We start from the raw sequence: 11063 nt of genomic DNA on the forward strand, positions 1-11063 counted from the left end.
TGTAAGCAATTTATAACAAAGATGCAAACTCTAACTTTGCTATCTTTTTGGAAATTATGCAATGTATCCAAACCAAGTTCTTATCACCGATATTAATTTCTTTGATTTTCACGTTTGACTGCAAAATCAAGGAAAAACTTAATTAGCATAATAACTCACTTGACCCGATATATAGAAGTGGTTTTAATGAGAATAAGCCCACATACATTTAGCCATATGATGCAAAATTCAACTTCAATTTCAGATTCTAGACACATGGCACAAAATTAGAATTCTAATTAGGAATTCTAATTTGAGTTTCTCTCTGCTTCACCTATTATATATATATATATATCATTATATTACTTTCCCTTTACCTTTGTTTTTCTCTGTCTTTATTTCTTAAATTGCTCCACTGCATTCATAAAAGTAGGCACTACATAAATGGAAAATGTGTAAACTTCAAATTGGAATAAATGGAAAATTAAAATACTAAACCCTACCAAAAAAAAAAAAAAAAGAGCCTTCTCACAAGCATGAAGCACGTGTGATGAGACCATATTTTTCAGACCTGGACCATTCAAAGAATCGGTAAGGGGAGAGGTTCAAGAATTTTAAGGTCGGACCAAGGTTCAACCAAGGTTGAACCACGATAACGTCATAATTACTTTAATAATTAATAAAAGCCCAAATATAGATATTAAATTTATAAAACTAGCAAAATTGGCTAATATATCTATATATTTGAGGAAAATTTAATGATTTTCAAGCGTATATTTACAAATTAAATAAGAAAGTTAATAAAATAAAATAATAACCATGAAACATTAAAATTTATGATTAATTTTGAAGTAAAGTTGAATATCTTTGAAGGATTTTAATTATAATTTTTTTTTATTCCTTTTAAGAGATGGATAATTTAATTAAGTAGAATAAAATTGTGTAAAGTTGTTTTTATAAAAATTCAAAAAAAAAAAAAATTGCATTAAGTTTACTTCAATTTTTTTTTTCATTTTTTTTTTTTATAAAATTTTTGAGCATTAGCTTGCAAGCTTAGTTGAGTGGTTAGACTCTAGCTCCAACTCTAACCATGCCTAGGTTCTAAACCTGGTAAATACTCTTTTTTGATTTTTTCTTAATTAACAAGCATGCTTGAACCGTGGTTGGATCGCATGGTTCATGCCATCGATTCTGCTTGAACCATGAGGTCTAACTGCAATTTAAGGGGTTTATAGAATTTCAAATAAATTCGGTTCTCTATGTTTAAAAAATCAGATTTTAATCCTGTCTTCGGTTAACCCGGTAAGACCGCCCGGTCTGGTCCGAGTTTAACAACCTTGGATGAGACTAGTTAATATTATGATGTAAGAAAGTTTTATTTTTTGAAAGGGACAACAATGCCCCCAATTTAGTACTCTTTAATTATATAAAACTAGTATGTGACCTTGTGCTACCGCACGGGACTGGTTAATTGTAATGATACAATTGGCCAATTTTTTTGTTATCACACGGATGATAGAATTAAATCAAACAATGAAAAATGTATATTGCATTTTATTATTTAAGTAATGCTATTAGTCTTTTTTTTTTTTTTATCATACATAGGATAGCATTAGATAAAACAATGAGTTAAAAAAAAAATATTGCATTTTATTATTTAAGTAATGATACAGTGAAGGAAAAAGAGAATATTGCATTTTATTATTTAAAATATATAAAGGGACATTAAAAAATAAAAACTCATCATTGAGCTTGGAATCTTCTTGGAGACACCAATAAAGCGCTAATATATGAGAGTGTGAAGTAAGGAAGAGTGGGATTGAACATTGTGTTTAAACCCAGCCTTGCTCTGAGAAATCCGTAAGGAGGAGGAGAGGGTAGTGTGTGGATCTAGTTGGTAGAGGTTAAGAGAGGAGGAGACATGGGATGACGATATGGAATTAGGAGGAGATGATGTTTTACTTTTATAGTCTTTCTCGTTGGATTCCTTGGTTCTGGTTATGGAATTAGAAGAGCTCTAGACTCTATTGAGATCACCTATAAAAGTGTGCAGGTGAGATGTTCTTGCTTAGGCCAACGAGTATTATCATTGTGGTTTTCTTGGCTTCTGTATTAAATGTTAATGCATCATTTATTTGGGCACAAAAATTAGAAAATTTAGATAAGATACATGACACAAAATTGGAGTCCAATTTATAATCTCCATAAAAGTGTGCAGGTAAGATGTTCTTGTTTAGGTTAATGAGCATTATTATTGTGGTTTTCTTGGCTTCCGTGTTAAATGTTAATGCATCATTTATTTGGGCACAAAAATTAGAAAATTTAGATAAAATACATCACACAAAATTTGAGTAAAATTTATAATCTAATTAGATTTTTTTTTTTTTTGAGTTTTGGTTAGGACAAGTGGCGCAAAATTGAGAATCCAATTAAAATCTAATTGGATTTCTTCACCTATTATTATATATATAGATTTTCTAATAAAGTTCTTTTGTTTTTTTGAGCATATTTTGATGGATCCTACACAACAAATACCATTCCTCTCATCTTATACCGTACTTACACTTTCAAATTTCAACAAATAAGCAATCCACAAAGTGTATCTAAATGTACTCTCTTAACTATTTTTTTTTTTTAGTTACTCTCTCAAACTAAACACTACGTTTTAGAGGGAGGGGGGGGGGGGGGGGNCCTTGAATCCTTGAAGTTTCTTGAATCACTTGAATTTTTTGAAAATTTAAATGGAACTCGACATTGCTAATGTCAAGTTACACTTAAAAAATATACACAGAACTCAATTTTAAGGATATCAAGTTTTACACAAAAGTCGATTTTGTTAAAATCAAATTTAAAAAACAGGAGCATTTTGCTCAATGGTTTCAAAACAGAGATATTTTACTGCATAGTTTTAAAATTAGGGACAAATACTCATTTTCCTCCGCTTAATATTCTCAATCACTTCTTGTACTACAGTTGTATTCATACTTTTGTGTCCAATGCCTTGTTATTCCGTACGTGTACTGTATTTGCAATGCCATGAATCCCCCTAAAATAGGACTTAAGGAAGAAAACCCAAAAATGAAAAAAAAAAAAAAAAAAAAAAAAAAAAAAAAACTAGAGAGTCAAGAATGGTTTTAGAAATTAGAAATTTCTTTAGAAATTTAGAATTAGACCAACATGCCCATTCTATTTGAGATCGAATTAGCTACTAAGAGCATTCACTGGTGAGATTGTATATATGAACTAGTAGGGTTTAAGGATTCACCTTTAAAAAAACTAGCTGATATTCCGTGTTGTGCATTTTCTAAGATTTTATAAGAAATTATTTTATAACTCATTGGGTTTATCAATACTATTATTCTTAGTCACTATAGTCTTAGGTCAACGAAGTTTGTTAGTAAAACTAAATTCAAAGTAAACCTTAGTCTCTAGTCATATTTTCAATTCCAAGACTAGGTATCCTTTATTATATAGTGTAAGAAAGGGACCGAGACAAATACATTTACAATGTTTGAGAAATTATAGACATCAACATAAAAGAAAAATAGCACCACCGTCCATGTTGTTTATTAATTACAAAGAATATATATTTATTCATTACAATCCAACCCATTACCCACATGTCTACAATGAATAAATAAATACATCAAATCTCCTATTTTTTCATTTTTTTTACACAGTTACATTTGGTTAAATTAAAAACCCTTAAAAACGAGAAACTTGAAAAGAAAAAATAAGTGATAGTAAGAGGGCATACTGTAACTGTGATTTAGTCATTTTATTTTATAATTTGAGAAGAAGACAAATATTCAATACATTAAAGAAAAGAAAGAATTACAGATGGCCATTAGACTGAGCTTCCGCAGTATTAGCAATACAATCAGACACATCCTCAAATTAAATGGAAGGACTATCTAGAAACATTGCAGCCTTGTTAGCTATCCGGTGTGCAACCTTGTTAACTTGAGCTTGAAATGCTCAGACTTCCATGCTCGTAAATCTGATATAGCAAGCTTTGCATCCTCTTTGAGATGGACGATCCTTTGATGTATTTTCTACTTGACTGCTGAAAGACTTTGTTAGGTTCTAAGGTCTTAGGATTTTATGTATTTAGAACTCTAATTTGTAATGTTGGCAAACCATGATCAAAACATTGTATTTAGTCTTATTTAGACTTGCTCAAAGTTGGTTTAATATTGTAAAGTTGGAATCGAGTGGCTGCAGAAGTACTTGGGACTTTCGGCCTGGCTCGATCGATCGAAGAATAGACTCGATCGATCGAAAATCGCACAGGTTGAATTTTCTGCAGAATTTCCAACTCAGCCCTACTTCATTAAACGTTTAGGGTTTTATGTTTTTACCCTAGGTATATAAACAAAACCCTAGCCACGTTTTTGAAGGTTGTCCATATTGTATTGTTGCTCATACATTGCTGTTTTGTGTGAATCTCGTGTGAGATCTTTGAGGAGCTTTCCTTTACACAAAACTTAGGGTTTTCATGGTGGAGATGATTTCAACATCTTGAAGATCATTACTGTTGCAACCATTGGAACTTAAAAGAAAAGCAAGCGGGGAGCTTGTAGCTGATTGAAGAATTCAAGAAAGAAGTAGTCCGTGGATTCGGAGCCTGCGCGTGGTCGTGTCAGGAAGTTCTACTGGTGGGTAGCATTAGGAAGTCGAGCGGGGAGCTTGTAGTCCTTTTGTACGAACTTCAATTCTTTCATAGTGAATTCAGGTTAGCCTTGAGGATCGGTGGGTCAAATCCTCCCCAGGTTTTTACCGTGTGGTTTCCTGGGTGATCATATCTTGTGTTATTTATTTTCCGCTGCTTTATATCTTGATATGATTGTTTAGATTGTTTTAACCTAGAATTGCTTAATTTGACTAAGTAACAACTTGGCTAATTAATCTAGGCTACGCAATCTGTGTGTTTAAGGGGTCTAAAACCGTTCAGACTTTATAACTGATAAAGAGTCACTTCGAACATTGTGAGCATTTATAATAGTGATTTAGTTTAGGCTGGAAGTATGCTAAGATATAGTCGTGTAAAGAAGAAAAGAGAAGGAAATCAAAAGGGGTAGGTAATTGAAGGGTTTGAAATTTTGAATAGCCAATTGAATTGATGGGGAAGTGAGAGAGAGAGAGAGAGAGAGAGAGAGAGAGAGAGAGAGAAGAGTAGTGTCAAACGATGAGATGTAATAAAAAAAAAAAAAGAAAAAAAAAAAAAGAAGATGGCTAAGTTATCAAAGAAGGGCGCCACTTCGCAAAACCTTATGCTCTCTTGCATGAGATCTCTGTTTATATATGTATGTATATATATATATATATATTTGATATGATGAAGATTATTGGGAAATTTAGACCCCATTTTCATAAAATTAACCAATTTTAAAGCCAAGTTGTTAATTAGATATATTATGAATAGTTCTTGGTTAAACAAACAAATATCAATATCATGCATAGCAGAATAGTAAATAACACAAGATATGATGACTTAGAAAAACTAATGAAACAAAATAATTTCATAGTTAAAAATTAAGGGGAAACCTTCCAAAATAATCAATCAACTATAGTAAAGAGAAGTTTAATAATTAGTACAAAACTTTTGTCCCTAGACTATATAATCCAAGTAGATAAACTTACAGTAATAAACTTTACTACATTAGAACCTTTGAACTCTTCAATATATGAACGCCTTGAGCTTCCGAATGACTCTTCAATAGATGACGCGCTTACAATCATAACAAGAACCTTCAAATGACTCCAAGAACTTCTTGAAAGTTTTCTTTACAGTAACAAGTCTATGGTGGTTGCTATGGCTTCAGTTTCTTCATCAAATGAACTTCAAATTTAATTTGAAACTTTTTGGTATGATTAATTTGAGAGAACTTGGTTACAAAAACCATAGCCGCACAAATGATGTGTTTCTCTCTCTCTAACAATTTTTCTAATAGATGACTTATAATGTCCTTTAAATATTTATTCAAACAGATCTCACTTTGAGCTTCAAAAAGACAAGTTATGGGCTTTTTTGCGTTATCGATTTTTATTGAAATGCGAAGCTCGATAGATCGATAGATATATATCAAGCTAGGTATAGAGAAGGCAAAAGGTAATCTTGATAGATCGAGAAGTATTAAGGAGGTATCAAGATAACTAACGAGAGGTATTGAGCTAGTTATGAGGTACATGCTAAAAATGCACTTTTCTTGAGCTAATCTTCAATTTCAACTTTAAAACACATCAAAAATCAATAAAAGAACATAATTTATCATGGTTTGACAATACCAAAACACATAAACCTAACAATCTCCCCCTTTGTCAATCCATGACAAAATCTCAAGTACAAAAGTAAGCTCAATACAATAATAAACAGGTTACAAAGAATGAACTCATATTCAAATACACTAGCCTAATCTTAAAAATTATAAATAAAAAGTCCCAAGAAATCATAGCATAAACTAGAATTGATTGTCTTGATTGGCTCCATACTCGTCTTCCTGAAAGCACTTAACAAACACATTATGCGCACTATGTGGAAAGCAATGACAGATAATAAACAAGTAAAGCTTAAGATTATGTATACAGTATATATTGCTCTCATCCTAAGCAAATAAAACACATTTCCTCCTTAAACAAACATGTATTACTCCCCCTAACATGTAGAATCTCTAAAAACCACACTTTCTGCCCTTTTTGACGTGATTGACATGGGGCATTGAATGTTCAAATTGTGCATAAACCACTATGAATGTTTAGACCCCCAATTTACAAATTACCAATTCAAACTTTATACTAAACAATGCATGTGTGGAAAATGATTATAAGCTTATACCAGAATTGATAAACAATCTAAATCAAATAAAATCACATCCACAATAGAAATTAAATGGCAAAGATTAAGGGAAGAGAGATGTAAATACAAGGACAACACAACGATGTGTTATCGAAGAAGAAACTGAAGCCCTCAGTGTAAAACCTCTCCGCCGCCCTCCAAGCAGTCAATAATCCATTAAAGAATGAAGTTGGGATACATGAACAGCAGAAGACCTTCCAAGCCAAATCTAACCAGTGTACCTAAGCCCTCCAAGCTTCTTGTTCTAACAAAGTTGCGTTGAACTTTTGTCTTCTTTAGCTTACCAGATTTCGCTATAGCCCATAGTATCAACCAATAACCAGTGGTCTTTTCCTAACTGCTTCCCAAAACACCAAATAGCCTTCTCACAGATGTGAGTATGGTGAGAAAAGGATTTGGGTAAGAACCTCTCAAGGATGTAACAATGGAGAGGATAAGAGTAGAACAATTTGAAGAGTCTCTATGTAATGATTGTAGATGAATCAATCTTGTTTTTCGCTAGGGTTTTTCTCTCAAAATTCTCTCTGAAAAATCTCTACATTTTGTGGGTATAAGAGGTATTTATACTGGGGTGAGAGTGGAATGCGAAGAGTTAGGTTTTTCAAAACAGGGCTGGCTGGCAGCTTGGCTTAGCGACTTGACTGAGTCACGAGTTCAAGCCACGAGATAACAGAACGGCTAGGCTGCACTTTTTGTCTTGTAGTGTTCCAGTTGGCGTGACTGTTCATCTTCTCTGCACACTTCACTTGTGTGCTGCAATTGGTGGCTTGCTAGTCGCGAGTCACTAATGAGTCCCAGCCGTGATTTTCTGCATCCTTGCACAATCTTGAGCATTTTTTCACATGCTCTCACTCACTACCCTTACATGATTCCCACTTAAATATAGGGTTACTAATTGCTAAGTTACAAGCAAATTTGGCACGGAATAAAACCAACACAATGATTGATTAAATTCAACCTTACAAGCACAAAAGGCTATAAAGTTTCACAAGGGAAACATAAAGATGATCAAAGGGGCATAAAGAATCCATAAGCAAACATGAATAGAATGACAACAAAATACCATGGAAGCTAAGGGGACAACACATACATGGAATGCAAACAAATAAAACTCCCCCCCCCCCCCCCCACAATAAAGAGCAATGATTGTAAAAACAACTTTTTCCAATTTGAAAATGATAAAACAACTGTTGGAGAAAAACATTTTGAGGATATATATAATTATATATATATATATTAAACAAAAAAAAAATGACTTAGGAAAAAACCAATGAATTAAACTAGTTTTACAGTAAAAAAAATAAGAAAAAAAAAAAAAAACTTAGGAGATAATCTTCCTAAAAGACAATCCACTATAGTAAAGAAAAGTTTAAGATTTGGTAAAAAAAAAAAAAAAATTGTCCTTAGACTCTACAAATCCAAGTAGATGAACTTACAGTAGAAATCTTTTATTTCATTAGAACCTTTGAATTCTTCAATATATGAACACCTTGATAGATGACGCACCTGCAATGACAATAGGAACCTTCAAATGTCTCCAAGAATTTCTTGAAGGTTTCCTTCATAGCAACAAGTTTGAACTTGGTTATAAAAACTCTAACTGCACAAATAGACTCTCTCTCTCTCTCTCTCTCTCTCTCTCTCTCTCTCTCTCTCTCTCTCCTCTCTCTCTCTCTCTCTCTCTCTCTCTTTATATATATATATATATATAAAAGCCTTCTAATAGATGGCTTATAATGTCCTTTAAATACTAGTTCAAATGGATCTCAATTTAGACATCAAACAAACAGGTTTTGTGCTTTTTTGCGTTGCTGATTTTTGTTGAAACGCAAAGCTCGATAGATCGATAGATTGAGAGGTATCAAGTTAGCTATCAATAAGGCATAAGGTAATCTCGATAGATTGAGAGGTATCAAGATAGTTATTGAGAGGTATCAAGCCAGCTATTGAGGTACATGCTGAAAATGCACTTTTCTTGAGCAAACTTTGCATTTTTAAATTGATCTTCAATTGCAACTTTAAGACGCATCAAAACTCAATAAAATAACATAATGTAGCATGGCTTGACAATACCAAAACACATGAAACTTACAAACATGTTGTGTATCCAAAAGCATATATATATATATATATATCCACCATAAGAGCATCTCTAACAATTTCTTCAATTTTTTTTCCTTGGGTAGTTTCATTCTCTAAATTTGGATGAAAAATTGGTTGGAAAAGCCTTCTTGAAGATGCTCTAAAGATGTAGTGAATTGTGATTTGGCTAAAAAGGCCATTAGAGGATTTGCTTTACAAAGATAAGGAAACACTTTACCGGATATATATAGTATGTCTAGTTTAGACTGCTCTTGGACAATCTGACTGTAGAAGGATTAAACAAAAAATTGTATGGATGTGTTGATGGGTTCCACTCACCAAACAGGTCGTATGCTCTTCACACTTACGGAACAAGTTAAAGCTGATTTCTCATATTATTGGTCCACATATTGGTCCTACCCTCCAACTTAATCTTAAATGAACTTACCAGTAGTTTATTCTTTTTTATTTTATTTTATTTTATTTTATATTTGTTTTAAATAGTCTAGAACCTCATTTTTATTTCCATTTGATCCCTATATTTTACTAACACATTGGAAAGAAGTAGATGTGTAATCGTGTTTGTCTAGAATCTTCTATGCACACAAAGAAGTCTTGGTCAATAATGGTCTTTTATCTCTACGCATTCTTGTTGCCAAAGTTTCCACGTTTCTCTATCCACATTCAATTTCATCACTCTTTTTAGTTTACTCCTTGCTCACTAAGGAGGAATATTCAGCATCATAATTCATAGGTAGTAAAAGGCACCCTCTTCTTGTTAGTTTCAGGTGGGGTAGCTTTATATATAACTTTATATTATGATACGATAATAAAATGGAGTAATATTCCGATCAAAATTTTTTAATTACACTTATAAAGTTATATTTATACTCTTCATGGGTTTTAATTAACATTCAATTAAGTATAATTAAAATAATTGTGTAATTAAAATCATTACCCTTTGTTCAAAATTACTATCTCCATAAATATATATATATATATATATTTTAAGTTGACGATATCTCCCCTAAATATTAAAATTTAAGAAAGTATAATTAAAATAATTGTGTAATTAAAATCATTACCCTTTGTTCAAAATTACTATCTCCATAAATATATATATATATATATATTTTAAGTTGACGATATCTCCCCTAAATATTAAAATTTAAGCACTTAGAAAATTCACTTACTTGAATAAAATGATGATATATAAAATAAGCTTGAATGGAACTAGTGTTCTTTTAAATCCCGAAAATTATATATGAATGTATTAAATTTTGCAATAACCTTATTTTCAATGTACAAAAGCAAAAGATCAACTTCTATATATATATATATATATTTTAATGCGATACTTAATTTTGATAATATTAATAACTAAACATACCCATTTCAAAGCAGCAATAAAAACTAGAAGAACAAGTATAAGTGCAATGACTGCATAAACACGTTGATAATCAAAAGAGTTTTTAGCACAATTAAAAAATATTTAGCAATTTTTTGAAACATTATGCCGAACTAAATATACTCATAATGGTGTACTTCTCTAGGATTCAAAGTTGAGCATAGTACTAAATTGATGAATTATTTATTATTTATCTATTAGTAAAGGGTCTTTTTTGTTTAAAGAGGGGCCACTGGCCACAAATATAGGTCACATGATCTTCTTCTTCTTCTTCTTCTTTTTTTTTTTTTCATGAGTCCACCTTTAACTTGAGGAAGTAGTTTTCAATAATTTTTGGGACCGGGTATATAAATTTTTTTAACCAAATTTTCTTATTTCATATTTCTATTTACCATTAAAAAAAATAAAATTTCATGAGGGCATGGCCCTCATCATTTTCAGGAAGCTCCTTTTCTGTAATTAGGGCTCATTGTGATCTCATACATAATCAAGAGTTACCTAGGACATGTTCAATAAGGGACTAAAGGACATGCTTGAACAACAAATTCATATAATCTAATCCGATATGATTCACACAATTGTAAGTATCCAAATCTATCGTGTAAAAGTTTAATAAAAATTTATATTATAATTCTAACACTCCCTCTTTTGTAAGGTTTAAAGTACAATATTTTATAAAACTTGATATTCAAATACATACTGTGAGGGTTTGGATAGCCCTGAAACGTGTGTTGCGTT

Source organism: Quercus suber, unplaced genomic scaffold (assembly GCF_002906115.3).
Source record: "Quercus suber isolate HL8 unplaced genomic scaffold, Cork oak 2.0 scaffold_65, whole genome shotgun sequence".
Taxonomy (NCBI): domain Eukaryota; kingdom Viridiplantae; phylum Streptophyta; class Magnoliopsida; order Fagales; family Fagaceae; genus Quercus; species Quercus suber.